We start from the raw sequence: 6,000 nt of genomic DNA, 5'->3' as shown, positions 1-6,000 counted from the left end.
CGGATATATATATATATATATATATATATATATATATATATATATATATATATATATATATATATATATATATATATATATATATATATATATATATATATATATGTTTTACTATAGTTTCATATATTGGATGTAACCTTCTATGTAAATTTAAGTCAAAAAAATTTGGTGGTACCAAATTTTATAAAAACAAGGACACTATTACAAATGATGACACTTTTTGAGGCTTTTAAAAATGTATAAAGACGGAGTGCATGTTACAAGTTTTTTTTTTTTTTTCGATATTGACTTGTTTTAACGTTTTATAATCACGATCTTTAGGATGTAATTTGGAGTAATAATAATAATAATAATAATAATAATAATAATAATAATAATAATAATAATAACTCTGAGAAGAAAATGCACTTTTTTGTGGTGTATTAAAACCAATTGAACCAATACCTATTTATAGTAACATTAGAGGGGCAAAATGGTAATTTTGAGCCTTCGAACGGCTACATTAACGGTGTCTTATGACCTATTTTTCTTAAGAAAATCATGTCGAATAGACTGAACCCGAAAAATGTTTTTTTTTTTTCGAGATTCCATAACCCACGGATGTGTTAAATCCTAACCGGATATATATACTTGTAATATAAAAAACGTGTTTGTTTATTATTTATTTATTTATTTATCTATTTCAAAACTAGTCCGGTTTGTGCAACTCTACTTAGACATCATAGCACCACCAGAATTTGGGTATTATACAGTTTTATGGAGAAAAATTATGATACTCAAATTATATTATTTATTAACTCTTTATTAACAGTTTGCTTTTTATTTTAATACAAGTGTTAACATATTTTAAGTATAAAAAAATATATTAGAGTAAAATGCTAGCTAATTGTAATTTGCTGATATATTTTCTAATAAATTACTTGTAAACCAATTGCAAAGTTGCAACATCACATGTAATTCATTCTAGGGAAAGAACTTTTGGTGTCAATAATACTTTAAATTACACAATGGACAATTCCTACCTATCTACCTACAAGTATTAAAGTAATTACATTTGATTTGTTAATTTTATGAAGAAGCTAGTTAAGTCTCATAATGTCGTACAAGACCTTCATGTGGTAGAGGCAATATATTAAGAGTAGTAATATTTCTTGGACCTTCCTCTTGAGGTTGCGAAGATATAATGATGCTACAGTTCCCACCTGTGACTATCTTTTGACATGTTTCAATTAAGGAGTGTCTGCATGTTGGACAAGATGAATGTGAACTCAGCCATTTATCGATACAACGCACATGAAATCCATGGTTGCACTTGGGCAGGATTTTTACTAGCTCTCCTGTTGAAAAATCACCCAAGCATATCACACATTCCTTGTCCAATCCTGGTAGCTTCAGTCCTTCCCAATAGCTGACTGTTGGGAAACTCTTTAATGCTTTCTTCTTGATTCCAGTGTTGGCTTTAACTAAAGTAATTTCCACGCTACCGCTGCTTTCTGAACTAGATAATCCCGTGCATCTTAATACGCACCTGATGATGGAGTTCAACGCTAGTGAACAAATCAGAGCGCATAGCAGCACTGACAGCACCATCACCACATTCGCATCAAAGTTGCTATGTTCTGTATGTGGGCTTGACGATGATGGAGCTGTCACATCAGCCGCTGGTTGTTGGTATGAATAAGTGTCAAGTAGAAGTTTTCTTGAAATAAAATGCTTCATTTCAATCTCAAAGAGCTCAGTAGACAGTCTTGACATGTTAAGTTGTTTGTGAGTAATGATCAAGGTTTGCTTAGATGAGAATTCAACATTTAGGTATATATAGAGGGGTGATTAGAGTAGGGTCCCGCTTACTGTATTTTAATAATAAAAAAGAAAGAGAGTATATAGTATTGGATTTGAGCCACCATGTGGGATTTTATCTCGACGCTTTTGTAATAAATATTATCACAAAAAAAGAGAGGATATTAGTATAGTATTTGAGCCACTATGTGGGATTATCTATTGTCTTTGTAATTTATATGATCTCCACCATTTAGATCTTCCACTAAGGTATGTGTAGATGTGTAATTATTTAATAAATGGTTTCTCTATTTATATGGGTCCGACGCACTTTCTGCAAGTCAAATAATGCTGTGTGATGCCGTTAAAAAAAATAATGCTATGTGTGGAGCTTTTCTCCGTCGCCAATCTGTTCTTTTTTGCCATTGAAGTATGGTTGATGCTTCCGATAACTATTTGATAACCACCGTACGTTATTTTTCCTGTTTCATTTAATGGATGTGGATGCCGTAAGAAAAAAAAAATTGGTAGGAATGGTAAGAAATACATTATTTGCATGATTTTTGGGGAATCAAACAAACTTAATCATTACATAATACAAAAACAATATGACTCGCAAAAAGTCAGAAAAAAAAAAACGCATCCATGAATCATATTTGCGATGATTCACTAAAGTTGTCCGAAAAATAAATCAAAATTTGATTCGGTAAAAAACTGAATCAACCATAGTTTTTTCGGGATTGTGTTTTTGCAAATTTTGTTATTTTTGTATTATCTAATGATTATTTTGTTGGTTCGTCAAAAATCATGCAAATGATGTATTTCTAACCTTTCCTAAAAAATAGTCTATTCTTATTTGATCTTCATTTTGTACAAAATGGATTAAAAATATATAAATGAGAACCTCAAATTATGTGAGATCCTAGAAACCTCTCATTGCCGTAGATTGCAATTTATATGTGGATGTAAAGGTGTTTTGTGAGGTGCTGCAGGCAGTTTATATAGTTTAGGTTGCAGTTGATGATGTTTGAAGAGTTGTTTAAGTTTACAACTTTTGTATGTAATACATTATAATCTGGTTTTAATGTGTTTTTAAATTTGTTAAAGATATAATACACTATTGTTTGCCAAAACCTGCACTAGGCCAAACTTTTGTAATGATTTCAACACTAAGTACTTTAGTTTTTTATGAGATAATTTCTCTTATTCACCTGGTAATCGGTTGCATGTATTGTTAGTTTACGCTCTTCATAGTTATTTTTTTTAACCGTAAAATTTTATTAAGAAGAATAACCCAAACCCTTGGCATGTATTAATGCAGGAGGAGGGAAACAGAGAGTTACATTTACAGATAAATAATAAAAATAACCTCCTTTTAGAGTTCAATATAAACAAATTAAACTCTAAGATGAAAAGTTAATCTGCAAAGGGATTAATGCACCACTTATTCCAACTGAAATTGTTGCTACCACTGTTACTCCAATGTTTGAACCACATAAATACTGATGCTTTTACGATATCAGTTACAATGCAGGAGTTGGCATCTTTTTTCTGAAAATTCTATCAGGTCGTGCTTTCCATAAACTCCAAATCGTACCATAGCTAATTCCTAATAGTATTCTTCTCTTTTTGCGACAATTTCCCTAGGTTGCAGCGAAATCCAATACTCCATTTATATTATCATATTGAAATACTGATATACCACATTATCTGAATATCCACTCCCATGTGACCTTTTCAAATGCACAAGTCCATAATAGATGGTTAGTTGACGAATCATCCATGTTGTAAACACTACAAGTCACTGAAAGGGAATTCACTCCCCTTTGTAGAAGTGTCATCGTAGAAGGAATGCGATTTTTTCTGGCTCTCCAAACAAAACATATTATCTTTATAGGGATTTATGATATCCAGGCAAAGGAATGCAATGTTGGATCATGATTTGATGAACTCAAAAAATGCCTACATGATTCAATCGTGAATAAGATGTTCGAATCGAGACCACAAATCCATTCATCTTTGTTTGAGTTGAGACTAAACATATCAATCATCTGAACCAGTTGTCTCACCTGGTTGGAGGGGTTTGTCTTGACCAGGACCATGAGTAACCACCTTCATATATTCAATCTAAAATTTTGCACCGTTTATGCGATTCCATTGAAAACAATTCAAGGAAATTGAGATTCAGAGGGCCATTACCAAACCAACCGTCACTCCAGAATAGTGTGTCAGTACCAGACTTTATTTTTTTCATGATAATCTTACTCATCGGGATGTCTCTCTTGACTAATTCTCCTTGTATTCTAACAATGTTGTTCCGTAACCCAGGTTTGGATTTGTTTGATAATTGATATGCAGTTCTAATATCCAAGTTGTCTATGTTGGTAATTACTTTATTCCATAATGAACCTTTATCCACTTTTAGTCTCCACCACCCTTTTCATATCAAGGCAATATTTAGATCATCAATTGATCCAACACCAAGCCCACTATTTTCTTTTGTAGTGGTAATTTTTCTCCATGAGACCCAATTAATCTTCCTTTTGTCTCCATCTGAGATTCGGAGTTTCCTGGGATTAGCAGGCTATTATCAGAAATTCATTCAAGACTTCTCCAAGATAGTCGTACCCTTGACCCAATTAACAAAGAAAGTCGTGGTTTTTCGTTGGGGGCCTGAGAAGCAGGCATCGTTTGGCACATTGAAACAGAGACGATGTGAGGCGCCGATCCTCACCCTTCCAGAGGGCATGGAGGATTTTGTGGTATACTACGATGCATCCATCTCAGGGTTGGGTGCGGTATTGATGCAGAGAGGGCATGTTATCGCCTACACCTCGAGGCAGTTGAAGCCTCATGAGGCGAGCTACCCAACGCACGATTTGGAGTTGGGGGCGGTTGTCTTCGCCTTCAAGATTTTGTGACACTACCTCTACGGGGTCCGATGTACCATTTACACGGACCGCAAGAGTTTAAGGTACCTCATGGATCAGCCGAATCTAAATTTACATGAGGCAGCGTTGGTGGCTAGATGTGGCAAAGGATTACGACTGTGAGATCCTCTACCACCTGAGGAAGGCTAATGTGGTTGCCGATGCTCTTAGCCGCAAGGCGGCCCTAATTAGAGACATTTTCCTGTGGAAGACAGTAGTGACTCCGCTTCTGGAGCAGATTCGAGAGGCCTAATAGGAGGTTATGAAAGAGGAACATCGGAAGAGCAAGCGTATTGTGGGGCAGGTTTCCTCCTTCGACTATGATATTCGTGGGTTGTTGACACTACACTTTAGGGTGTGGGTTCACTTCCAGGCACTTCGATGGTATCTCGGATAACTATCTTCCATTGGCTGAGTTCTCCTATAACAACAACTACCACGCGAGTATCGATCGTCCTCCCTTTGAGATGTTGTACGGGAGGAAGTGCAAGACCCTGATATGCTAGGGTCAGGTTGGGCAAAGAGTCATAGGGAGTACCGAAGTGGTGCTCAGGACGACAGAAACGATCCAACAAGTTCAAAGCAGGCTTCAGACTGCTTAGAGTCGGCAGAAAAGTTATGCCGACAAGCGTTGTTAGGACCTAGAGTTCTAGGTCGGGGATATGGTCCTCCTGAAGGTGTCACCTCGAAAAGGTATCATCCGATTCAGGAAGCGGGGCAAGTTAGGCCCCAAGTATATTGGTCCTTTCAGGGTTGTAGCCTAGGTGGGCAAGGTGGCGTATATATTGGATCTGCCAGCCGAGCTTAGCCAGATCACAGTACCTTTCATGTCTCCCGGCTGTGGAATTGCCTGGTAGACGACTCTGCAGTGGCTCCTTTAGAAATATTCAAGTGGATGACAACCTGAACTACATTGAGTGACCAATAGCTATCCACGACAGGAAGTTGAAGGATCTGAGGAACAAGAGGTTCGAGTTGGTGAAGGTGCAATGGTAGCACCGCAAGGGCTTAGAATGGACTTGGGGGCCGGAGGAAGAGATAAGAGAGCACTACCTCGAGCTTTTTGTAGATGCAACACCAGACTTTGAGGAAGAAGTCTAAAATAAGCAAGGGAGATTTGTAACGCCCGATTCCTGGTACATATTTTACTCTGGGACTCGACGAGTTGGAGGCCCCAACTCGTCAAGTGGAGGCTAAATTTGGATACGAGTGGAAGAATCTACTCACCGAGTCGGAAGCCCCGAATCGATGAGTAGACCTATCTGGATGAAACCCTAAATTTGAGGGTTTT

At 36.7% G+C, this 6,000-nt stretch overlaps 1 pseudogene; it reads right to left on the bottom strand.

The window, feature by feature from the left end:
• Positions 1-936: 936 nt before the first annotated feature.
• On the bottom strand, positions 937-1,777 carry LOC145043514 (RING-H2 finger protein ATL78 pseudogene; annotated as a pseudogene).
• Between the last annotated feature and the right edge of the window lie 4,223 nt (positions 1,778-6,000).

This window comes from Lactuca saligna, chromosome 4 (genome assembly GCF_052625555.1).
Source record: "Lactuca saligna cultivar CGN05327 chromosome 4, ASM5262555v1, whole genome shotgun sequence".
NCBI classification, from domain to species: domain Eukaryota; kingdom Viridiplantae; phylum Streptophyta; class Magnoliopsida; order Asterales; family Asteraceae; genus Lactuca; species Lactuca saligna.
The sequence above is the reverse complement of the archived record's forward strand: the minus strand, read 5'-3'. Positions and strand labels throughout refer to the sequence as shown.